The sequence below is a fragment of the Zalophus californianus genome, chromosome 8, assembly GCF_009762305.2.
Source record: "Zalophus californianus isolate mZalCal1 chromosome 8, mZalCal1.pri.v2, whole genome shotgun sequence".
Classification (NCBI taxonomy): domain Eukaryota; kingdom Metazoa; phylum Chordata; class Mammalia; order Carnivora; family Otariidae; genus Zalophus; species Zalophus californianus.
Genome location: NC_045602.1, coordinates 115008166 through 115036043, shown reverse-complemented (window position 1 = coordinate 115036043; position 27878 = coordinate 115008166). Strand labels below are relative to the sequence as shown.

The window sequence follows — 27878 nt, the reverse complement described above, 5'->3', positions numbered from 1 at the left end:
AAAAGTTGGAAAGAGACATACACCGAAGGAAGACTATACAAAGAAGATGTGGTTGTACATGAGAATGCAATGGGACAACAACGGCAGAGACTGGAGTGATGCATCTATAAGCAAAGAAATGCCAAGGACTATCAGCAACCACCAGAAGCTCGGGAACAGGTATGGACTAGATCCTTCCCTCAAAGGTCCCAAGGAGGAATCAACCCTACTTGATTTTGGACTTCTGGCCTCCTGAACAGTGAGATTATTGTTGTCTTAAGCGACCCAATTTGCAGGAACTTTGTTATGGCAATCAAAGGAAACTAAAACAATACAGTAAGGTCAAGGGGTAACATGACCTCAAAGTTAACATTGAAGTAGTGGCCGAGGAAGGAAGAAACCAGGTTACAAACTCATCTGAACTGCACTTTTTTTAATTTTTTTTAGTTTTTTTTCCCAAAGATTTTATTTATTTATTTGAGAGAGAGAGAGAGAGAGAGAGAAACAGCATGAGAGGGGAGAAGGTCAGAGGGAGAAGCAGGCTCCCCGCTGAGCCGGGAGCCTGATGTGGGACTCGATCCCAGGACTCTGGGATCATGACCTGAGCCGAAGGCAGTCGCTTAACCAACTGAGCCACCCAGGCGCCCGCCTTTTTTTTTTTTTTTAAGATTTTATTTATTTGACAGAGAGAGACACGGAGAGAGGGAACACAAGCAGGGGGTAGTAAGAGAGGGAGAAGCAGGCTGATGTGGGGCTTGATCCCAGGACCCCGGGATCATGACCTGAGCCGAAGGCAGATGCTTAACGACTGAGCCACCCAGGCGCCCCTGCATTTTTTTTTACTTCTCTTTATAAATCAATCCAATTTGTAGGGGGAAAAAACTAATGTGGGACTATCTAGACCAGCAGGCATCAATTGCATGGCATGGAAATAGAATCATCATCAGTTATATATATAAATTAAATGATGAAGTACTAAATTTTTATATATGTAAGTAGGAAAAAAAGAGATGGAGTCAACATCGCTGACATCAGTGATGTAAATATCATTTATGATATACAATATCAAAAAGATGAAAAGTAGAGCTGAATCTAAACTAGGCACAGGCTACATCACCATGGGGAGAATTCATAAGTAGCTGTTTGATAACAGTGGACAACAAATTCAAGAAAGAGAAATCTGACAGATTAAACTTAATGACATTATAAACAGGTCTGGGCTGGGGCGCCTGGGTGGCTCAGTTAATTAAGTGTCCAACTCTTGATCTCAGCTCAGGTCTTTTTTTTTTTTTTTTTTTTTAAAGATTTTTTTTTTTTTACTTATTTTTTGACAGAGAAAGACACAGCGAGAGAGGGAACACAAACAGAAGGAGTGGGAGAGGGAGAAGCAGGCTTCCCACTGAGCAGGGAGCTGATGCAGGGCTTGATCCCAGGACCCTGGGATCATGACCTGAGCCTAAGGCAGATGCCAAACAACTGGGCCACCCAGGCGCTCCCTCAGCTCAGGTCTTGACCTCAGGGTTGGGAGTTCAAGCCCTGCATCGGACTTAAAAAAAAAAAAAAGTCTTGAGCTAGTATCAATAGGACCTGGTACCGGGGAGTAATATCTTAACAGTTATTTTTCACCATTAAAGAGAACATGTTACATACTTGGTTAATAACAGAGCCAGGGTCACCATAATCATCTTTAAACTGAACTATGTTCCTTTTAGTAACCTCTAAGCTTTTCGCTTAAGTACTATGAATCTGTTCTCCAATAATGGTGAATTCAAAGCATAAGAAATGCACACACCAAAGGTTCAAGCGAGAATGTTAAATCAAAGATTTCTTTCTGTGAGATCAGAGCCATAGACACAATATATTCATGACACTGGCAACAAGGCACGTCTTCACACATTCATAATCATGTCCTAGTGAGGAAAATATCACCAAATATTATTTTTATGCTTCAGTCTGCAGTGGCCTATTTTGGTAAGAGATATAATGAATCCATAAAGTCCATCAAGGAAGTAATACCCTCAAGTTACAAAATGTTCAACTGTCTGAGAGCCATGCGGGCAACACTCCGCCAGCTCTTCCCATCTCTCTGTCCAGGACATTTTCTTTGTGAAATTGATGGTCGTCCTGTCTGATTAGTGGACTAATGAGCTGCTGCGTTTGCCTTTTTCTTCTTGACAGTATTTTTCTCAATGCCCTTCAAAGAATGGTTGACACGTTTCCAGCTCTTCCATCTGGGGCCCAGCTTTCTGGAGGGTGGGGGAGAAGGGAAGGAAGGAACTGACAGTTGTCTCACACTATAATGTGTTGTGTATAGTGTGCAACAACCTAGAGGGAGCCTTTCTTCAGACCACCTGCCTTTACAGCAAGGGCGCCAAAGGCCTGAGGAGGACTTAACAAGATGTGTTTTAACATTCAGCACTTGGCAGAACGAAAAACGGAGAGGAGCCTGAGCCCAACTGCAGAACACTAAATTATATACCAACTGTAACCTTAAGATACTGGGCAAAACCCAGCCCCCAGAGTCCTGTTTACGGAGTAAAACTACTCATATCTCTTGTTCACATTACTACTCACAAACCTGCAACACTACTGTCATTCCTTATGTTTCAATAACATCATCTAGTAGAAAAAGCATAACTATGGAGACTTGAGACATTCAGTGTGAATTATCATTGTTACAAACAACATGGCTTTTATCAAATCATTTCACCTTTCTGGGTCACTTTAAACAAATGTAAAATGAGAGATAATAAATCCGACCTGTTAGGAAAGATGTAAGGGTAAGAAATAATGCCTAGACTAGTGCTAGGTTAAAGAAGGTACTCAGGAAAGAAAACTGATTAGAAAATAGGAAGCCTAGTGTCAAGTTCTGCATTTACCACCTAATTAGCCATGTGACCATATCCGAGTTACATTATCATTTGATTTCCATGGACAATGGGTGTACTATTAACAGTTAATCCATCTAACCTCTCAGCAATATTACATGGAATGATTCAAGAATTAACCGCTGCAAAAGCACCAAGTACAATGTAAGGTGGTATTTTTGTTGGAAGCTGGGTGGCATGAAGGCACTTCATGGTGTGAGAGATACATCCAAGTGGTTTATACCCTGACAAATTCAAAAGCTGCTCAGATGGTGGATAAGGTGTATGTTACAAAGTCGGCATTTTCACCTTCTGCTTGGTGACTGTGTCATGCCTTTATGTCATCACTGTTACAGTGACTTTATTTCTAAATTGTGCTGGAAAACAGATATTCATGTTTTATTATATTCTAGCTAAATTCCTTGAAAGAACGAACCATACCTTGAGCTCTTTTCAATTCCAGAGAACCTTAGACACACTTCAAAGACAAGAAATTCCTTTCTCTCAACGGGGACTTTGAACCCATAAACACCACTACTTGGATTATCAAAGAGAAATAACGTCTTCAGTCCTAGAAATTCATAACCTAATCTGTCATAAAGGTTCAACTTGATTCTAAACATAGATTTTGGGGCACCTGGGTGGTTCAGTGGTTAAGCGTCTGCCTTCGGCTCGGGTCATGATCCTGGGGTCCTTGGATGGGGCCCTGCGGCAAGCTCCCTGCTCAGTAGGGAGCCTACTTCTCCCTCTCTTGCTCCCCCTGCTTGTGCGCTCTCTCTCCCTCTCCCTCAAATAAAATCTTAAAAAAAACACACACACATAGATTTTAAGATTTAAAGTAACTGATAATTTAGTCATATGAGTTTGTGCTTTGGTTATTTTGAAGACTTGGATATATATAACTTAAAAAATAAAATCTGAACAAGCATTTCCAAGATCACTGATGCTTTAACACCTAACCCTGTAGAACCAATTTGACCTAGAGAGGAGGAGCGAACATGGAAAAGTATGTCTGAATAATGATTTTACTTCATCATGCAATATGCTATGCATGTCATGAAAACACAAAACCGGTGAAAGAGAGACCACATTAATAAACAGCTCTCTGGTCATTTGCAACATGTGGATGGAACATGCTAAGCGTTCAAGTCAATCAGAGAAAGACAATTATCACAAGACAGAGCATCATAGGGGAAAGGAGAGAAAAATGAAACAAGACGAAACCAGAGAGGGAGACAAACCATTAGAGACTTCTTAATCTCAGGAAACAAAATGAGGGTTCCTGGAGTGGAGGGGGTGGGAGGGATCGGTGATGGACATCGGGGAGGGTTATGTGCTATGGTGAGCGCTGTGAATTGTTTAAGACTGATGAATCACAGACCTGTACGCTTGAAACAAATAACACATTATATGTTAAAACCACAACAACAAAAAACGAGCTTTCTGTGTGACAGCAATGCTTTTTTTTCCCCACATAGGAATTTAAAGAATCAGACATAAAACTAAAGAGTAGAACTCTTCTGTAGCTCTAAGAAAAGTAATACTGAACATAAACATAAATCACAGACAAATGTTACTTGAGAAGAATCCTATACGCTAAAGTGCCCACAAACGAGAGCATTAACAAATCTTTATAAAACGCCTTTAAAGTTTTAAAAAATTACTTTGAGGCTGACAATGGAACAATAAATAGAAGAGGTATAAATATGAGATTAAGAAAAATGCAATTATGTTCGAAAAAGGACTTTCCAGACAACCGGAAAGAAGAGAAACTCCCAGGACTGCAAGGAGAAAGCATGTTTAGGTAAAAAATGAATTTGATGTGAAAAATGCTTTATCACTTACTAATTTTGTATGATAATGATCTTCCTCATCTGTCCCTCAAGATAATACTTCAACACAAAGTTACTGTGAGGAGTACCTTAATATATATAATAATGGCCAATAGACAGTAGACACTCGTCCATGTTTACTTGGATTAGATTAAAAAATTTAATTATTAACTTTCCTTGGCCATTGAGATGTTTATCTAGGCCGAGTTTTGGGCAGAAGAAAATATGGTCAGTGCTCCTGATTATCATCACTGAAAAATATGAGATGAATATAGATTTTTCAGATGCACAGAACAGAATTACTGATCATTCCAAACATGTTGACCAAGGAAGTCATTACATCTACTTCTTTAAAAAAAAAAATAAAAAAATAAAAAAATCAGGGGTGCCTGGGTGGCTCAGTCAGTTAAGTGGTTAAGTGTCTGCCTTCAGCTCAGGTCATGATCCCAGGGTCCTGGGACTGAGTCCCGCAGCCGGCTCCCTGCTCAGCAAGGAGCCTGCTTCTTTCTCCTCCTCCTTATGCTGCTCCCCCTACTTCTGCTCTCTTTCTGTCAAACAAATAAATAAAAATCAGACTCCTAACTAAGAAACAATTGAGAAGGTTTAGACTAATTATCTTTGAGGGCAGAGGCAAAAACAGATGATTGTCTTTTCTGCATGTATAAGTATATATGTATATGGTTCAGAAATCAGTATGATATAAAAATATTCCTTGCTCCTGTCCCTACAGACCACACCTCACAGATAACCATTTTAATTGGTTTCTTATGTATCCTTCCATTCTTTCTCTGTGGACAAAGAGCCAACACAAATATAAAATCCTATCTTACCCCCAGTTATACAAAGAAAGTATAATGATGTTAAGCTGAATGTCCCCAATAATGGCCTCTCTGCAGCCACACCTTTTGCATTGCATCAGAAGTGGGATCTATTTCCCTATCCCCTGAATCTGGGCAGGCCCCTCTTGACTTGCCTTGACCAATGTAATGTGATAGAAGTGACAGAGTGCCAGTTCTGAGCCTCTCTTGGAAACCTGACCCTGCCATGAAAGCACATCCAGACTCATCTGCTGCAAGACGAGACCACATGGAGAAGAGATGAGTTCTAACACCTAAGGCCAGCTGATCCCTAAACCTATGAAGAGCCTAACCTAGTGAGTCTGGTCTGCAGCTAGCTGATTACAGACATATGAATACAAACAACCAAGAGCAGAACAAATCCATGACTCACAGTCATAAGCAAAAAAAACAAAAAATAAAAAACTTAAAATGTTTTAGGCCACCAAGTTTTAATGTGGTTTGTTATACAGCAATAGACTACTAGGCAACAGATCTTTATCACATATCACAAGCTGTACTTCCCCTTAGTTTTTTGTTTTCTTTTGTTTTACAATTTCAAAGTATGTCCTGAAATTCTTAATTCCACAACGCTTTTTCTTTAACAGATGCATGATATTCCACTGTGTGGACATACCATAGTTTATTTAAACAATTCCCTATTGACAAATAATGGCATTATCTGTAATCACTTGCAGCTGAATTTTGAGGCTCTCTAGATCCCATGCTAATGACCACACTGTATTTGCCAAGCTTTAGGGAAGAGATAAAAGAAGACAGGGCCCTGAGTTATGGGAAACACATACATTGAAATGTCTGCAAAGTACTAAGAAAATAAAGAAGTAGAAACATTACCATGTATGAAGGCCAAGGACATCTTTACAGAGCATTAAGTAGTTCAGTGGGAAGGCTACATGAACTTGCCAGGTAGCGCGAAAGGACGAAGGCATAAAAGATATAGTTTAAACAGTGCCCCTAAAGTTGGGATCAGAACCAAGGTAAAAATCAGAAAAAAGATTTCCTTGCCCACAGTCTCTCTTCAACCACTGCCAAGGATAGGGAAATGTTCTGAATGTGTTACTGTCAGATGAGAAACATTTCCAAAATTGACAATTCTAATCTGCTAAAGTTAGAGGAAAGAACATCAAAATTACTGTTGCACTTGTAGGCTTGTAAGGCTGGCTAAACTGACTGTGGGCATAGCACCTGCTTAAGGATGAGCATTTCCCATCCGTGTAGCTCTGCCATGAGCCCAACAACACATCCAACTTTCTAATAACGTGCAGGCTTCATATGCTGAGACAGCCAGGAATAACTGTTTATGATGTCAGATAATTTATCTTTCAACAAAAATTGAGGCATAAGGACTCAAAGAAATTACCGGAAAATGTTTTATAAGGGACCTTGGAAAACATAGCTCAGTTAAAATAAAATTAATGCTTTACTTTATACAAACAACAGGGATTGAAAAAACAAATTTTTCCATTCCACATTCATAAATACATAAAGATAATTAATTTATCAAATACATTCTCATAGGTCAGGGATCAGCAAACTTTTTCTGCAAAGGGCAAGACTAAATATTTTTGGCTTTGTGGACCATATGGTCTCTGTCACAACTATTCAACTCTACTGTTATAGCACATATAGACAATGCACAAAGGAATGGTCTTGGCTGTGTTCCAGTAAAACTTTATTTACAAAAATGGGCAGTGGGCCATAGTTTACTGACCCCTGCAACAGCTGATTAAAACACTGGAAAAATTAAAGTTCTAATTCTTAGTTTATTTCTATGCCTAGAAAATCTATTTTACAGCATCCATTGAAGTGGTTCATCTGAGTAACATTTTTATTCTCTTAAGACTACATACAGGGACGCATAGGTGGCTCAATCGGTTAAGCATCTGCCTTCAGCTCAGGTCATGACCCCGGGGTCCTGGAATCAGGCCCTGTGTGGAGCCCTGTGTCGGGATCCCTGCTCAGTGGGGAGCCTGCTTCTCCCTCTTTGCCTCCCCATTGCTTGTGCTTTTTTTCTCTCTCTCATATAAATAAAATCCTTTATAAAAATTAAAAAAAAAAAAGGCTAGATATATAAGAGGGACACCTGTGTGGCTCAGCCAGTTAAGCGTCTGCCTTTGGCTCGGGTCATGATCCCAGGGTCCCAGGGTCCTGAGATCCAGACCGACATCGGGCTCCCCTCTGAGCAGGGAGCCTGCTTCTCCCTCTCCCTCGCACACACTCTCTCTCTCATAAATAAATAAAATCTTAAATTAAAAAAAAAAGACTAGATATAAGAGAATTTACTTGTGACCTCCAAGGAAAATAACATACAGAAATTTATTTTAAAAAAAAAACATTATTTTAAGACAGAATACAAAAAACATGAAGTCATCGGGCTCCCTGCTCAGCAGGGAGTCTGCTTCTCCCTCTGACCCTTACCCCCCTCATGTGCTTTCTCTCTCTCTCATTCTCTCTCTCTCAAATAAATAAATAAAATCTTAAAAAAAAAAAAAACATGAAGTCAGAGCTAGTTGAGGAGTTGCAAAGATGAGGCTAGTTATCTGATGTTCTTCCAAAACTCAGACCTAAAAGAAGAACCTCAAAGATGACTAGCAAACTGTGAAGAATCACTTGCTTCATGATGATGCTGATTTCCTCCCTAGGCATCTCTCTATTCTCTATCTTCTACCAGTGCCATCTGATCCCAGACACAGAGACATGCAGAGTATATAAATAACCCCAATAACTAGATAATAACAACGCAGAATGAGCAAGAGACATTTAAAGAGACAATTCCCAAAAGAAAATTTATAAACGGCTGATAAGGACATTAAAAGATGCTCAGCATACTAGTTACCAAAGAAACACAAATTATAATACCACAACAAAAAGGAACATACTACTCATACTTATATCCAACAATATGGATGAATGTCAAAAGTGTTAGGCTAAGTGATAGATACCAGACACACAACAAAACTACATACCATATTATCCTATTTATACAAAACTTGAGACAAAATTAGTGACAAAAAGCAGATGAGTGGCTGTCTGGGACTGATGGAAAGAAATGGAATACAGAGGGGCATGTTAGGGGGCATGATAAATCTTTTTATGGTGATGGAAATATTCTATATCCTGATTGTAATGATGCTAACACAACTATATACGATGGTTAAAACTCAAACTGTATACACGAAATGAGTGAAATTACACCACAGTGAAGGTGAGAAAAATTAGCGAACCAAATACTGCAATGAATTTTTTTATAATCACAATCAAGGTGAGTTTATCCAAGAATGCAAGGTTAATTTTATTAATTTAAAATCCAATATAATTCACTACGCTAACAGATTAAAAGAAACCCTTTAAAATCACCTCAATAATTACAGAAAAAGCACTTGATAAGACCCAATTTCCACTCATGGATATGAACAAAATAGAAATAGAAGATCAATTCCTTGATAAAGGGTATCCTCCAAAAACCCATATAAAATATCATACATATTGGTGAAGTATTATTACAAGCAGTGCTTGCAACAAGATATTCAGCTCAGAATGGAGATAAATCAATGCTTCTATTCAACATTTTATTCAAGAGTTAAGCCATAGCAGCAGGACAGTTAAGAAGAAATAATGAGTATAAGGATTCGAAAAGAAGAAATGAAATTGTCCTTCTGTACACACAGATGACTTTCTGTAAAGAAAACCAAGAGAATCTACCATCTATTAATTATTAGGTTATGCAGGTTCAGCAAAATCGCTAGATAGAAATTCAATATTTTATATGGGGACTAACGTAACATAATAAAATTAAATTTTAAAAAAAAGTTCAATATTTTAAAAATTAATTGTATTCCTATATCCTGGCAAACAAACACTAATTTCAAAAAGATATGAATTACAACAAAAATTTATAAATGATCTAGAAGTAAGCCTAACACAAAATATATAAGACCTTTATGAAGAATGTAAGTTAAGACATAAGAAGAGATTTATATAGAAACATCTATCACACTTATGGATGGGAAGACTGTCACCAATATTTTCGCTTCATTTTAATATATAAATTCAATGCAATTCTTATTACATACCAGCAAGATTTTTAGTGTAACTTGATGAGCAAATACTAAAATTTAGGTTCAAAAGTTAACATGTTAAATGTCCAGCAAAAAAAGAACACACAAACTGCAGCATTTTAAAAAATGAAATAGTCAGTACTACTGAAATAAGTGAACTAGAGCTATATGTATTGAAAGGATAAACCCCAAAACAATGTAGTAATACTGGGTAAAAAGAACAGGTTGCAAGAAAAAGATGGACAGCTTAATACTAAAACCACAAAAATCTACATATGATAAGGGATCAATTTACATATGGTACGTTTACTACTATGCATAGTAAAATCTTCCTAAAAACAAGGGAATAATAAATATCCAACTCAGGATAATGACTACTCCACAGGGAAGAAAATTAATTAGATCGGGCAGTTAGAAATTGTAGTTCTAATGTTTTAATTCTTTGAAAGATCTGAAGCAAAATAAAAGACAAACCACTAAATTTTGATAGAGCGAAGAGTGCATACATGAGTATTTGCTATACTGTGCTTTTTTCTTATTTTGTAAGCTTGAAATATTTCCTAAGAAAAGAAAGATCACTGGCTGCAATGAGAAAAACTGTAAGATCATAATGCAGGAAGAGACTATTTCCATGGTTGTTACAGTGAGAGAAGATTGTGGCATGAGATCGTAGTAGCAATAGAAATGGGAAGGGGGGGTGGAATTTCAAAAATATTTAGAGTTAGAATAAATAGGCTTTGTTGGTTGATTAGATGTGGAAGATAAGACAACTGACCAAGACAGAGGCCACGAGAGGGAGAGTATATTGGAAGGGGGAGATTATGAGTTCAGTATTGGACACGATTGCTTTCATGATGCCTCAGATGCAGAGGAAAGAAAGCTGGAACAAAAACTGGAAGATACAACTTTGAGTCCTGATTGTTCTACCAATTTATGAGCTGTGGGACCTTGGACAAGTCACTCCAGAGTCCTGCTTTCCTCCTCTGTAACATGGAGGAAAGAGAGATGTGGAAAGCCCATAAAGTAACCAGTAAAAAAGTGCCCTGTTACACTATTGAAATAGGAGATAATTAGACAGCTATCCATCAGTAATGTATTAACAATCATTATGCCACTGTATGTTCAAAGTATCTAACGGGTCTCCTCCAATGCTAATGACTTTAATATTTAAAGATATGTTGTAATTGCCTGCCAACATCAAGACCCTGTTGATAACCTTAATGCAAGTTAAAAGCAGCAGCAACACAGCTGACTTGATAATGTAAATAGGGAAAAGTGAAATATGGATTTTTGCTTCCCAGCTCCAGCAAATGTTTATTTGGAATAATATAGTTATCTACTCCAACTGCACACCATCTGTTTCAAGTCTCTACCAAGTTAATATTTCTCACATGAACAAAAATGACTTAAAACTACATTTCATTAGCATCTAGCCTTCCCATGGAGGTTACCCCTACCACAATCTAAATCTACTGAATATCAGCCTCTGAATAATGTGTAGCATTATTGTTCTGGCCAAACACATGTAGCCCAAGTCGAATAACTCAAGAGATCGGAGACTGTCAGAGGATAAGCTAACTGTAATCCTGGTTAAATAAAATCCTTCTTACATGTTTTACTGGAGACAAGGAAAAATGATAAAAATTTCTCACACAGCTAGTTAATGGCTTTCCTAAGATTCAAAGCCCAGTCTCTCTGGTTCCAAATCCTGATCCATCTGGGCTACAATTTCTCTGGAGCACAGAACCTTCTAGAATAATCCATCAGTAAATCCTGACAAGTCTACTCTAAAATACATCACTGTAAATCACTCATCCCATCTCCATTATTCCACATTAGCTCAAGGCACTGTCATCTCTCACGTGTACTACTACAACTGCCTAACTAGTCATCCTGCGTTTGCTTTTGTCCTTTCCAAGCCATTCTGCATGTAGCAGCCAAAGTGTTGAATTAAAACCTCAAGTAGGGGTGCCTGGTTGGCTCAGTCGACAAAGCATGGACTCGTGATTTCAGGGTCACGAGTTCAAAACCCACACTGGGCATAGAACTTACCTAAAATTTTAAAAAATAAAAGATTTTTAGAAATTTAAAAATCCTCAAGTAGATCTTTTTACACATCTATTTAAACTGCTCTAATGGCTTCCAAATGCTCTTTCAATAAAACACAAACTCTACTTTGGCTTAAAACGCAACGATCTATTCAGCAGTTCTCAAAGTGTGGTCTGGGAACTCTAGGGGATTTTGGACCCTTTGGGGTGTGGGGGGGGGTGTGTGGGGACAATTTTCATAATAGGAGGTTCTCTGATTTCTTCACCCTTACTCTTTCATGAGTGTACAGTGGCCTTTTCCAGGGACTACACAATGAATGTTAAGAGACTCCATGCAAAAGCAAATAAGAATCCAGTTATCTTCTATTAAGAAGGGGACGCCTGGGTGGCTCAGTCGGTTAAGCATCTGCCTTAGGCTCAGGTCATGATCGCAGGGTCCTGGGATCAAGTCCCACATCGGGCTCCTTTGCTTCTCCCTCTGCCTCTGCAGCTCCTCCTGCTTGTGCTCTCGCTCTCTGACAAATAAATAAATACCTTTAAGAAAAATTCTGGGGCAGCCTCATTAGGCATCTGCCTTCGGCTCAGGTCACGATCCCAGGGTCCTGGGATCAAGCCCCACATCGGGCTCCCTGCTCCGTGGGAAGCCTGCTTCTCCCTCTCCCACTCCCCGTTTGTGTTCCCTCTCTCACTTTGTCTCTCTCTGTCAAACAAATAAAATCTTAAAAAAAAAAAAACTTAAGTGTGCAAAGAGATCCTGAAACTAAAGAATTTGGTGACCTAGCCCATGCCTATCTTTCCAATCTCATAGCCTAGCTGTCCTGTCTTCACTCTACATTAGGAATGCTGACCACCTTTCTACTTCTAAATACACCAAAACTCCCACTTCAGGGCCGTAACTCAGGCTATTCCTTTAGCCTAGAATTGGCTTCCCCCAAGTTGTTGCACCACTGAGTCCTTATCACTCAGAAGTCATGACAAATGTCACTTTCTCAGGGGCAGCTCCCCTAACTGAAGTTGCTCTTCATTCTCCCTACCAGACTATCCCATGTCCTTGCTTGACTGGTACAATAATAAATGCAATAAAGAGAATAAACAAGTACTTGGTTGCCTGACTGATGCCCATCTTTGGGGAAATAAAGGCCTTGTCTGTTTCTTTAAAATACCCTCAGCACCTAGAGTAGGTAACACTGAATCACCATGATCAAAAGTGGCACACGCTCCAAAGTTTGGCTGCACATGAATTATCTTTTCTCTCACCCCCATTTTCCTTTTTTTTTTTTTTAAGAGTGGGGGCACAGAAGGAGAGACAGAGAATCTTAAGCAGGCTCCATGCCCAACAATAACACCGACACAAGCCTCAATCTCACAACCCTGAGATCATGACCTGAGCTGCAATAAAGAGTCGGACACTTAACTGACTGGGCCATACAGGCACCTCTCACACCTACCCATTTTCTATGAGTCAGTACAGACTTAGTCATTTCTACCTCCTCAGACTCATCCTCAACCCCTTTTCTTTTCTCGGAACCACTGCCTTAAATTAGTCCCTCATCTCTCTAACTGGACTCTTTTTGGGATTCAAACTATTATGCACTATCCTACCAGCAGCCATTTCATCAAGAATCCCTCTATCTTTTTTTTTTTTAAAGATTTTATTTATTTATTTGACAGAGAGAGACACAGTGAGAGAGGGAACACAAGCAGGGGGAGTGGGAGAGGGAGAAGCAGGCTTCCCGCCGAGCAGGAAGCCTGACGCGGGGCTCGATCCCAGGAACCTGGGACCATGACCCGAGCCAAAGGCAGACGCTTAGCGAATGAGTCACCCAGGTGCCCCAAGAATCGCTCTATCTTTTGTTCCTTAGAGTGGCCTTCATGATTCTCAGTTGTTAAACTCCAATACCAGCCACAACCGTTCTCATGAACAGTTCTATTTCCCATTTGGTGGGTCTCCAATAAGTCATGGTCATTCTCTGGTCATACCACCTCCACTACCCAGAACGCTTTCCTTCTCCTTTTTCTAGATACATTTAAATCTTCCCCAACGCTGTTGTTCCAATTTGTTGGTCCTACTTTCATCATCTGTCACCATGTCTAGGACATTACAAGCTCAAGAATAGTAGTTTGATAACAACTGTTAGTTGATGAACAAGGGGAAAAAAGACGTAAAAGGTAATTATGCTATGTAGTTCTGTTAAAGCATGATGTTAATATTAATAGCACAAGTATAAGCAAATTATACTTACTCTAACTCTAGGCCACAGACTGTCTCAGTAATCTCAAAACTTCATACAATTTCACTTGATAATAGACACTAAGTATGAAGATAAAATTATATGGTTCCATCAGTACTACTTAAAAATCACCCCTCAAGGGGCACCTGGGTGGCTCAGTTGTTAAGTGTCTGCCTTCGGCTCAGGTCATGATCCCAGGGTCCTGGGATCAAGCCCCGCATCGGGCTCCCTGCTCAGCGGGGAGTCTGCTTCTCCCTCTCCCAACTCCCCCTGCTTGTATTCCCTATCTCACTGTGTCTCTCTCTGTCAAATAAATAAATAAAATCTTAAAAAAAAAAAAAATCACCCCTCAAAAATACATTTACTACTATACTGTGAATGTACTTAATGCTACCAAATTGAACACTTAAAAACGGATGAAATTGTAAATTTTATGTGTATTTTGCCACAACGGTAAAAATATGTTTTCTTTGACCCCTGAATTCTAAAATACGTCTAGTTAACTCATTCACCTGGATGGACACTCCAGAACAATAAAAACCCACTTTAACGCATTAAAAAAAAAAATGCACATACTACTAACGCATCAACACACATACAATAAAGACAGTATAATGTTATATAAATCATGAAGCAGGGTGCCTGGGTGGCTCAGTTGGTTAAGCGACTGCCTTCGGCTCAGGTCATGATCCTGGAGTCCCGGGATCGAGTCCCGCATCGGGCTCCCTGCTCAGCAGGGAGTCTGCTTCTCCCTCTGACCCTCTTCCCTCTCGTGCTCTCTGTCTCTCATTCTCTCTCTCTCAAATAAATAAATAAAATCTTTAAAAAAAAAAATCATGAAGCAATTAATCCTGCTAACTATGAAGAAGCTGAGTATCTATGTTTTTAAATTGCTGGGGAATATCACAGACACCGAATCTTTTGTTCATATTAACTCTCAATAGGCCTTTCCATCCCAAAGATGCTTTATTTACCTAGATCCATTTCCCCCACATATATATACATACACACATACATATTTATATATACACACACGGCTGTTACTCTTTCAGTCTGAAAATATTAAATACTAAAGGCTGTTAACTTTTACTATTTTAATATTTATTTTTTGCTACTTTACTTATATTTAAGTAAATGTGCCCAGCCCTATCTTTCTAATATTGGTAAGGTAACCACCAAGGTAATTTTGACTCAAAAACCAAAAAAAAGGTGTTTTTCTAGAATACATTACCATACTGAGTTAACTTGGATGTACATAGTTACTCTTTTCTGTACATAGTTGTTCTTCAAACCTTACAAAAAGCTTGCCAGTGCTAGGGTTCCAATTTGGTTCCCCATCCCCTTAATATTTGAGTAACTGGTTCAAATGTTCCTCCACTCTGAAGAATAACCATCAAGCCTGTTAGTTTCGGCCGTAGGGTAGATAACCACAAAAACAGAACTGCAGACTCAGGAGTATCAAAGACCAAAGATCAAGCTCTCTTCCAAATGGGAAGCTTCTAGACATCCTCCCTGAATGGCTGACACCCAGGTTCTTTTAAGAACCCCTGGGCACTGAGGGGTTTGCCTTACTGCAAAGACAGCACATGCCACTGCTAGATAACTAAGAAGTGGTTCTGGGCAATCGTCACTAATAGTTCTTTCTCCTGGGGTCTTAACATTCATTGTCAAATATCTGAAGAAAACGATTTTATCAAGAGTAATCAAAAGACAAGTGGTTGTGCAAACCCACCAAAATACATACTCCTGCTGCACACAGCCATAAGATGCCAAGAAGAAGGGGGAAAAAAAAGAAGAAGAAGAAGGTCTATGTGTTTGATTCAATCTAGTTTCTAACAATTTACTTATTAAACCCTCTTTCTGGGGAAACATGGACTTTAAAGGAATAACAAAAACTAGCTGAGGGTTTGATGGTTTCTTTTAACTACCTTCTGGAAGCTCTCTGTGGGCAGGACAATGAGATTATGGACATTTTTGAGTTTATAAATAGAAGTGCTCCGAGTCATGTCAACAAATATACCCTAATTCTGGTTATTCAGAGAAAGCTTCTGGCAAATCCGTATGTACTACAAAGATATTTCCCAAACATTATACAAATTAACATGAATTCACATTTTTTAAGTATAGATTTTTGCATAGGATTGCATAATACAGAGCTATACTGCTCAATATGGTGGCCATTAGCGATAGGTGGCTAATGAGCACTTGAACTGTGGCTAGTCTAGAATGAGATAGGTTTTAGGTAAAATAATACAAAGTTTCAAAATTTAGTACTAAAAAAAAGGAATATAAAATAACAATTGTTTAAAGAATGTTTATTATGTTGAAATCTTTTTTTTAAAAGATTTGAGGGAAATACAAGTGGAGGGGCAGAGGGAGAGGGAGAAGCAGACTCCCCGCTGAGCAGGGAGCCTGATATGGAACTCAATCTCAGGACCCTGGGATCATGACCTGAGCCGAAGTCAGACACCCAACTGAATGAGCCACCCAGGCGCCCCTGAAATTATATTTTATTATTATTTTTTAAAGACTGTATTTATTCATCTGAGAGAGAGACAGAGAGCACGGCAGAGGGAGAGGGAGAAGTAGACTCCCTCCTGAGCTGGGATGCCTGACATGGGGCTCGATCCCATGACCTGGAGATCATGACCTGAGCCGAAGGCAGACGCTTAACCATCTGAGCCACCGAGGTGCCCCTGAAATGGTATTTTAGACATAAAATAATAATATGTATTATTAAAGTAACTACACCTGTTTTTTAAATAGAGCTACAAGAAAATTTTACATATGTAGCCCCTACTTGTGGTTTGCATTATATTTCACATGAACAGCTCTTACAGAGGAATATGATATAGTAATAGAAAAAAACATGGTCTCTGGATTCAGACAGATCATTCAAACTGAGGCTCTACTACTTTTCTAGCTCTTTTGACAGTAGAAATCATTCCTCATCAAAGTCTGTTTCTTGCATATAACATGCAGTCAATACTGTCCAGCTGCCAGGTTACGGTTCATAATCAAATCAAATAATAGAATAATCTAGAACAGAGTGCAAACCATAGGAACAAATTCATCTTTTTGTCATTTCAAGGGAAATCTGGACAATGATGCGGCGCCTGGGTGGCTCAGTCGTTAACCGTCTGCCTTCGGCTCGGGTCATGATCTCAGGGCCCTGGGATCGAGCCTCGCATCGGGCTTCCTGCTCAGCAGGGAACCTGCTTCTCCCTCTCCCCCTGCTCCTCCCCACCACTTGTGCTCACTCTCTCTTTCAAATAAATAAAAATTAAAAAAAAAGAATCTGGACAATGATGACCTCACACAATTAAGGCTGAACAATTAAGGGTAGTTTTGGTTTATTCTTCCTTTTCAGAATGTAAGCTAAAAAGAGAATTCCAATTAACTAATCATTTTATGGGCCTCAATCTTTGAGGAATGTAAGATGCATACGCATATGTAACTGAGGTGCTTTATTACAATGAATCTGGGAGAAGTGATAGCAGATTATTATCTCCACAACAGATAAAAGACCCAGGTAGGTGTCTCCTCAGCCTCCTTGTGTTCTTTGTGCCTGGCTGGACTTCCAACCCCAAAGCTCTAGGTCAGATTCACTCATTTGTCCATTTCCCACCGCCCTAAACCATCCTGTACTGAGTTTCACCATCTTTAAGTTTCAGCTCTAATTTAAACCATATGTTTTCCATTTACACCCTTGAATTTTTCATCTATCAGAAACTAACTTTTTGGGCGCCTAGGTGGCTCAGTTGGTTAAGCTACTGCCTTCGGCTCAGGTCATGATCCTGGAGTCCCGGGATCGGGTTCCGCATCGGGCTTCCTGCTCGGCAGGGAGTCTGCTTCTCCTTCTGACCCTCTCCCCTCTCATGCTCTCTATCTCATTCTCTCTCTCAAATAAATAAATAAAATCTTAAAAAAAAAAAAAAAAAAGAAACTAACTTTTTACTTGTTTTTATTAAAAATAGATCTTCAGGGGCACCTGGGTGGCTCAGTCGTTAAGCGTCTGCCTTCGGCTCAGGTCACGATCCCAGGGTCCTGGGATTGAGCCCCACATCGGGCTCCCTGCTCGGCGGGAAGCCTGCTTCTCCCCTCTACCACTCCCCCTGCTTGTGTCCTCTCTTGCTGTGTCTCTCTCTCTGTCAAATAAATAGAATCTTTAAAAAAATGAAATAAAAATAGGTCTTCAGTTTAACCAAAAGCTTTTTAATGAGGGGAAGGGATCTACTTATAAAAATTATTTTTTTCCTCCTTTCAGCTCCTTAATGTTGAACCATCCCTGCATTATGGGATCATCTTACTTGATTAGGCTGTGTTACTCTTAAATACTGTATTGTTCTTTATAACAAACCAAGGAATAAAGGAAAAAATAATGCTGTTTAAGTCTATTTTTTTTTAAAGATTTTATTTATTTGACAGAGAGAGCACAAGCAGAGGGAGAGGGAGGGAGAGGCAGACTCCCTGCTCAGCAAGGAACCCTGATGTGGGACTCGATCCCAGGACCCTGGGATCATGACCCGGGCCAAAGGCAGCCACTTAACTGACTGAGCCACACAGGCGTCCCTGTTTAAGTCTTTTGAATGAGCCAAAAATGAAAAAAGTATCATGATAAACTGAATAGCAATGGTACTTTCTTGGTTTAAAATATATATATACACACACACACACACACACACACACATATATACACGCACACACACATTTATTTATTTGCACCAGCTTTTTTATTTTTTTATCAAAGTAGGCTCCACACCTAGCACAGAGCCCAGCATGGGGCTTGAACTTATGACCCTGAGATCAAGACCTAAGCTGAGATCAAGTGTTGGATGCTTGACCAAATGAGCCACCCAGGCATCCCATTTGCAGGGATTTTTATTTTCTATTCTATTCTATTTTCTAACTTTCTATTCTGATTACAGAAAATACTTCAAAATATTCACTTTTTCTTCTGAAAGTTCATCATTTTAATTAACACTTAAACAAAGTTAAAACACAGACACCTACAAAAATAATATTTAAGTCTTTATGTCTACATTAAGTTGGAAGCATCAATCTTCCCGTTTCAATGGGAAGATGCAATGATTCACTCTAAATTCATGACATCATCACTATCAAAAATTTTAATGCAATTTAAACTATGTGAAACAACGCTTAGAATAAATGGTCCAGATGTGAGCATCTGCCTCTCTTTCGCCTTGGGACAGAAATCATGAGTTAAGATCAATGGCTTTAAATGCCAAAACAGCCCAGACATAACAAGTTAAAATTAGGTACATGTAAAATGATTTAACTTTTGGTCTTGGAAACATCCAGGATGTTTTCCATACAGGTCTACCTAAGGCAATATAATTAAAACTAATTTCAATTAACAAAGGCAAAGAATATTACATTTAAGTAGTAAACTTTAGATTTAGGTAAAGACAATTCTTAGAGACTCTCCTATATAACTCTAAAAAGCTAGCAATCTAGTTCCCAGTTTCAGACTAGGACAATCCTGAATTTCTATGCCCTAATTATGAATCCTCCACGGAAAAAAAAATTAACAGTCAAAATATATACCTCTGTAGGATCACAGGACCTTTTCCTGATTCAGAGCTCCTTTTCTGTCTTTACTTTTTTTAAGCGCCCTTGGCCTTCCACGCTCCACAAAGTACTTTCATTATTTAGAAACTCCCGACTGTGAAGGATCTTAAGGTTTTATCTATTTGTAACTCATATTCAATTCAAGAATGTGTTATAGAATAATGAATGGCTTTCATGAATCCCATCTCTGCTTAAAACCTTCAGAGAGGGTAAGATGAGTAAGTTCCACTGTTTTGGTTAAAGAAGCAACATTAACAGCCATCTCTGTTTACTCATCTTTAAAATAAGGGGGAAAAGGTTACTAATTGCAATACTGATAGGATTACATGAGCATGTACTCGCACTCCTTTTGCAACGTAAGTATCATACACATTAATTAGCTGCCTTTTTAGGGGAGTGGAGCAAGTATCAAATTGAGACTGGTGTACAACAAAGGACAAAAGGATTAAACTCATATTTCAATAGCTATCCACAAAGAGTAATCTTGCTTTTCTTCTATAGATAAGCTTTCCTCCTACACTTTACTTTGAAATTTACCATGGCCAAGGTTTTAATATCAATTTCTCCGTATCCCCTAAGGCAGTCCTCCATCACTCTGCCACTCGCATAACAAAACGGGATAGTGAATTTTGGGAGAAAATAATGATGTATTTCCAATTCAAACCATAAGGCTTTACCTATATGCTTGTTACTTTCCATTAGTTACAGTATCTGATTACTAATGTACGAGGATGAAAAGGCACAGAAATAAATGTATGGTTAAGTACCGACATTCAATTAGTGTGGTTAAAAAAACGATTTCTCTGCCAGAAAAACGTTTCATACAGTTTGACTGTGTGACCTCACTCCCGGGAATTTGTCCTTAGAAAAAAACTCAAGGGAAAAAGCAATTTATACCACAGAAGAATGGTTAAATGGTGGAACTTCACGTCAATGTGAACTGTAAAGGCATTAAAAATTATAATTATGAAAATCATTCAACACTTGAGGAAATGCATATAGTACAAAACGGTGAGGGGAGGCCTCCTACAAAAATGATATATACAGTATAATTACAATTATTTATTAAAAATAGATACATGTGGTCACAGTATGGAAAGGAACACAAAAATGGAGTTGAAGACGAGGGAATAATAGGTAAATACCAATTTTCTCAAATCCTTTTGGAACACTGCTTATAAAATAAGCTCATATGCTCTCTCACTAAATTTCCTTTTCTACAGGAGAACTGTAAGACATCCACTAGGCTGCCAAACATTCCTAACATGTAAGTCTTTCTTCACACAGAAGCAGTATGATCTAGTTACAGTGACCTCATTTTTGAAACCAAAATTTTGACAAGTAGTTAGGGTCAGGAAAAATGGCACAGATTATTTGCAATAGGATGCATGACAGAAAAACCAAAATCTGAAAGTCAGAAGCCCTAGAATTCCAGTCCTACTCCACCTGAGAGGAATGTTTAAGGTAAAAACATGCTCTTAATTTAGACCTACAGCCCTAGGATACAATCCCAGGAACTTGGTTCTATGACCAAAGGCATGTCAGTTAACCTGTTGAAATCGCACCGTGAGGGGCGCCTGGGTGGCTCAGTCGTTAAGCGTCTGCCTTCGGCTCAGGTCATGATCCCAGGGTCCTGGGATGGAGCCCTACATCGGGCTCCCTGCTCCGCGGAAGCTTGCTTCTCCCTCTCCCACTCCCCCTGCTTGTGTTCTCTCTCTCTCGCTGTGTGTGTCTCTCTCTGTCAAATAAGTAAATAAAATCTTAAAAAAGAAAGAAAGAAAGAAAGAAAGAAATCCCACCGTGAGTTTAAAAGATACCATTTTTTGGTATACAGTGTATGTTTAAACAAAGAACATCTAGGGGCGCCTGGGTGGCTCAGTCGGTTAAGCAGCTGCCTTTGGCTCAGGTTATGATCCCAGGGTTCTGGGATCGAGCCCCACATCAGGCTCCAGCCCCGCATCAGGCTCCCTGCTCCAAGGGAAGCCTGCTTCTCCCTCTCCCACTCCCCCTGCTTGTGTTCACTCTCTTGCTGTCTCTCTCCCTGTCAAATAAATAAATAATCTGGGGGGGGAAAAAACCAAGAACATCTAAAACGGTGGTATCTATGTAAAATAAGCAGTTAAGTCTGCCTCTCTGTCCAACTTGTTTTGTCATCAAGAAATAAAGTTAATAATACTGTTCTAAACTGCAAACCATTTCATGAAACATACGACCCCCACCATCATCCACTAGTAGAGGTTATAACTCTACTTCACCTACTAAGAAGCCAGCTGTAGAAGCTATCTAGAGTTTAACGAATGGGCTGAGGGAAAAATCTAAACCAAAAATGTCACTTAAACCTAATGGCAAAGATGAGACTATGCAATCAAGAAAGAAAATAGAGAGCAAGTCCATAATTAAATGCATGGTACAGGGATGCCTGGGTGGCTCAGTTGGTTAAGCGACTGCCTTCGGCTCAGGTCATGATCTCAGGGTCCTGGGATCGAGTTCCGCATCAGGCTCCCGGCTCAGCGGGGAGCCTGCTTCTCCCGCTGACCTTCTCCCCTCTCATGCTGTTTCTCCCTCCCTCTCTCTCTCTCTCTCAAATAAATAAATAAAATCTTTAAAAAAAAAAATGCATGGTACAGTTGGCAGAAGACAGGGTACAGGAAAATGTTTCTAGCATTCTTAGACAGCTGTCCTCTGGTAGTGAAAGTACTGAAAATGAATGCATGCTACAATAGCACTCCCTGAAGAAGAAAGACAACTGAGGAAATGCTCACCACCTAAATCCAAACAAGGTGACTTAGGACTTAAATATATTTAACCAACATCCCTCTATATATATTTTTTTTAAGATTTTATTTATTTGACAGAGATAGACACAGCAAGAGAGGGAACACAAGCAGGGGAGTGGGAGAGAGAAAAGCAGGCTTCCCACGGAGCAGGGAACCTGATGTGGGGCTCGATCCCAGGACCCCAGGATCATGACCCAAGCCAAAGGCAGATGCTTAACGACTGTTTTAATTCAACAAATAATTCATTCTCACTTGTAATTTTATCCTTTTCAGAATGATTTTAAGGTATTTCCTAATACAATTTACTTAATATAAAATACTAAGACCTTTCATTAAACATACTGAACTCAGAAAGAAGACACACCCCAAACCTAATCAAACATTATATTCAAAGTATTGGTTCATAAAAATAATTATATCTCCCCAATCAGTTGAAGACCTTTAATCTACAAAACCAAATGCTCAGAAAATGAGACCAGAAACGGGTAAGGAGTTTGGGCTGTGGCCCTGGGAAAAGGCCCATTATCATGTGGCTAGAACAACTTTACAGTAATGGCTAAACTGAAACAACAGATTCCTCAAATTAATACAACAGTGCTCTTGTATAAAGGATTGGAAGATGGCAACACAATCTAATTAATCTACAATCTAATCACAAATCATAAAAAAATTTTACAATCTAATTGTAAATGTTACATGATTAAAACAATGCACATTCTGGGTGTACTTCTCCATTGAAATAATGACAGATTATATAGCAACACAGAAAAAGCCTTGATAGAATATACAGCGAAAAAGCAGGAGATAATAACTTCACCGAAATAACATGTAAAAAGCATATACATTCATAGGCAATCTGAAAGGGAATGTGGAAAAACTAAGAAATTGGTTTTTGGGTTTGGTTTGTTTTTTTTTTAAAAGTAGGCTCCACACCAACATGGAGCCCAACACTCAGCTTGATTTCATGAACCTGAGATCAAGACTTGAGCCAAAATCAAGAGTCGGACACTTAACCGACTGAGACAGCCTGGTGCCCCAAGAGCTGGTTTTAATAAAAGAGGGGCCCTTAAGTAGACTGGAAGTGGAGACACACAAAAAAGGCAAGATTTAGCTGCATCTTATAAAAACAATCAAATCATACTGTATTAGGGGAGCCTAGGTGGCTCAGTTGTTAAGTGCCTTCAGCTCAGGTCATGATCCCGCGGTCCTGGGATGGAGTCCCAGGCTCCCTGCTCAGCAGGGGGCCTGTCTCTCCCTCTGTCTCTGCCGCTCCCCCTGCTTGTGTTCCCTCTCTCGCTATCTCTCTAATAAATAAATAAAAATCTTTATAAAAGAAATCATATGGTATTAGATGATAAAAGAGGTTGATGGCCACTGTGGAGAATCAGGTAAAAACAAAGACTCTTGTCCATCAGATAAGGAGTATATCCACATATACTGCTTCTGCAACCAAATCCAGGAGTGTCTCCTCTAGAGACTTGCCCACCCTCTTAACATACATCTTAGTTCACTGGCTTACAAATTTTTAGTCTAACTTTTCATTCTGTTTGAGCAGAGGCAACAGATGGCCCACACAGCATAAACTCTCCCAATAACTAATTTTTACCCATCACATCTTGTTAAAAATCCAGATTTATACCTACAGATTAGTGAGCAACAGAAACCCTCATAATGACTTGACAATTATTCAGTGTGACAGCTGTTTGTGCCACTATCAAATGTGAGTTCTAAAACACAGGCTAACACCTCTGGTTCCTCTGGAATAAAACAAAACATCCCCCCCTTATTTAAAAAAAAAAAAAAAAAGAACTTGAGTTACAATACTGAGCACAGGTACAAAACAAATCTTTGCAGAGAAAATTTTAGAAGGTAATACTCAGAAAACTACATAACTGACAAAACCAAACCATACTCAACTCATCCCAATGTTCAAGTTGTATACTAAGGCTTCAGGACATATTTTCATTAAAAAACAAAACCGAAAATTAGCAGTTATCTGTATGCTGCAGATGAGTCCTACCCAAATGGTAAGCTGTATCACTTATCCCGAGTGATGATTTTTTTTTAAGATTTTACTTATTTTGAGAGAGAGTATGAGCAGGGGGAGGGGCAGAGAGAGAGAGAGAGAGAGAGAGAGAGAGAGAGAGAGAGAGACTCTCAAGCAGACTGCACCCTGAGCAGACCCTGAGATCACAACCTGAGCTGAAAGGAAGAATCAGATGCGTAACTGACTGAGCCACCCAAGTGCCCCATTGGGTGATATTTTTGACATGTCTATCAGCTGCTGCATAATAAAGAACATCAAAAACTTTCATTCACATCGCAAGAGCACAAATGCATAATCTGTTCATTTCTGTTTCAAAAGAGGCCAGCCTCCAGCTCTCGTGCGATGAGCCCCTTGAGATTTGGAGCCATGTCTGTCTTTATCACTGCTGTATTCCAGTGCCAAGTCCAGTGGCCAGAACACAGTACACACTTGATTTTAATTTTTTAAAATTTGTTTAAGTCAACTCTTAGGTATTTCTTAGTGGGCTTTACATGATTTGTTTTTTGTTTTTTGTTTTTTTTAAGATTTTATTTATTTATTTGACAGAGGGAGACAGCCGAGAGCAGTAACACAAGCAGGGGGAGTGGGAGAGGGAGAAGCAGGCTTCCCGCGGAGCAGGGAGCCTGATGTGGGGCTCGATCCCAGGACCCCGGGATCATGACCTGAGACGAAGGCAGACACTTAACGACTGAGCCACCCAGGCGCCCCTATACATGCTTTCCTAATAATAAGACAATTAGGTTAAAAAACAATCAGGATAAAACAAACAATCTGGATGGGAAATTAGAACCAAAATTTCAATCTTGATTTAAACCCAAATAAAAACAAGGTAAATGCTGGCTTTGCTTCTAACGGGATAACCCAAAGCACTCTTCTATTTAATACTTTCTCCCATGCTTTTACATATATTACTCTTCAACTTTTAATTGAAATTACATAAAATGTGTATTTCCAATTTTGTAAAAGGTTTAGAAATTCAAGACTATCTCTGCATTAAAAAGCAAAAAAGACAAGAGGGAAAAATACACCTAGAAGTTATTTATGTGATAATATTTAGGATACAGAATAGTTAAAACAACCTCAAAAAAGAAGCAAGTTAGAGAACAAACTACACAACAGCAAGTGATTTTTAGTAAAGGTGCCAAATCAATTCAATGAGGAAAGAAAATTAATGAATATTGCTGAAGCTGTATAGACCACTAGAAAAAAAATTAATCTCAATCCTGTCATTCCATCCACAAAAACTATTTCAAAATGGTTTACAGACTAACACCCAGAAAGCTTCTAGAAAAAGAATAGAAGAGTATCTTCATGACCCTTATAGTAAGCAAAGAATTCCTGGCCACGTCACAAAAGAAGCACAAACCATAAATTTTTCTTAAATTGATAAATCAGACTTTATGAAAATTAAGGCTTTCTGTTCATCAACAGATACCATTAAGAACATGGACAGATGTACCATAGATTAAAAAAGAAAATCACTCACAGCTCATATAGCTAACAAAGGACTCTTATCTAGAATGTATATAGAATTCTGACAATCAGTAAAAACACAAATAACCTAATTTTTTTTAAAGATTTTTTATTTATTTGACAGAGAGACACAGCAAGAGAGGGAACACAAGCAGAGGGAGTGGGAGAGGGAGAAGCAGGCCTCCAGCCGAGCAGGGAACCCGATGCGCGGCTCGATCCCAGGACCCTGCAATCACGACCCAAGCTGAAGGCAGACACCCAATGACCGAGCCACCCAGGCACCCCAATATCCTAATTTCTGAAAGTGAGATTTGAACAATGTTTAGATGGAACGGATTAATATATGTTCAGAAAGGAGGATATAGCAATGTCCAATACATACAGGTAGTCAACATCACAAATCATCAAGGAAATGCACATTAAAATTGTAATGAGCTACGATCATACACTCACTAAAATACTAAAATAAAAAATGTTAAGGGATGCCTGGATGGCTCAGTTGGTTAAGCATCTGCTTTTGGCTCAGGTCACGATCCCAGGGTCCTGGGATCAAGTCCCAGATCAAGTCCCACGTCAGCCACCTTGCTCAGCGAGGAGCCTGCTTCTCCCTCTACCTGCCACTCCCCCTGCTTGTACTCTCTCTCGCTGACAAATAAATAAAATCTTAAAAAAAATGTTATGGAATTTTCATACATTACTGATGGGAGTGTAAAGGGTACAACTCTTCTGGACTGCTGGAGAACTACTTAGCAGTTTTCTATAAAGTTAAACATATATCTACACAATGACTGAGTAATTCTACCCTAAGAGAAATTAAAATTATGTTCACAAAAACTACAAAAATGTTTACAGCAGTCTTATTCGTAATAACAAAAAACTGGAAACAACCCAACAGGTGAATGGATAAACTGATATATGTCCATACAATGGAATACTACAACATTAAAAAGGAACAAGACACTAATTCACACAGTTACACTGAATAAAACTCAAAAACAAAAAAGCCAGAAACAAAAGAATATATACTATATGATTCCATTTACATGAAACGGAAATACAGGGGGAGAAATGCAATACTGGTTGCAGGAGGTTAAGTATGGCTTTTCTGGTAAATTTAAGTGCCCTAAATTTTATTTAAAACTATGGTTATACAAGAGTAGACAACAATAAAAAAACTTATTAGACTGAACACAGTATCTGTGCATTTTATCTGAATTACATATATTTTCTAAAAATCAGCTTGAAGGGGGCACCTGAGTGGCTCAGTTGGTTAAGCGACTGCCTTCAGCTCAGGTCATGATCCTGGAGTCCCGGGATCAAGTCCCGCACAGGGCTCCCTGCTCAGCAGGGAATCTGCTTCTCCCTCTGACCTTCCCCCCGTCTCATGTGCTTTCTCTCAAATAAATAAATAAAATCTTTAAAAAAAAAAAAATCAGCTTGAAGGGATTCCACTACCTATTCTGCTGCCCTCCTCTACAGGACATTTCTCATGATATGTCTTTTTGGCATGTAGAAATGACTCAGGCTATCTGTACATCAGATCTCTGTACAATAGCTATGAAAGCATATTCTTTCAGCTCTTCTGTACTGCAGCTTAGGCCATCCTTCAAATTTCCTGCAGTTTTTCATCCCTGAAGGGTAAGCTTGATAATGAGACCCACGCTCTTGCATCCTGACTGACCAGCATTCACTTCTAATCAATAACAGATGTGGGAATGGTGCCAGGGTCGGCCTTATGCCAAAGTAACAATTTTTCTTCTATTCTAAAGCAAACGCCCTTCTTAAGCTCTAAGTCAACCAAACAGAGAAGGACATCTGGAAATACACAACAATGCCATGTGTTTGGCCCCTTTGGATGATAGCTGTAGGCACTGCAAGCAGAGGGTTGCCGTGCCAGCCTCATGGGACACTGCAGAGTATAGTAACTCCACAAGCTGGTAATATGGACAAAGTGCAAAAGACTTGATTAAGGGGAAAGTAGTATCAAATGGGTGCAAGCACAAGTTCATTTAATAAAAATTCCCTTGGTTGGGATTCTTCCCGAACTTAGCTAATAGGAACTGCTTATCTCATTTCAATATGCAACTTGGGCCCCAATTCTTTACTTATTCATACCC

The 27878-nt window shown here is 39.1% G+C and overlaps 1 protein-coding gene across 1 annotated transcript in view; it reads right to left on the bottom strand.

The window, feature by feature from the left end:
- Window positions 1-27878, bottom strand: part of CBFA2T2 (CBFA2/RUNX1 partner transcriptional co-repressor 2) — a 149977-nt gene that overhangs the window by 42353 nt on the left and 79746 nt on the right.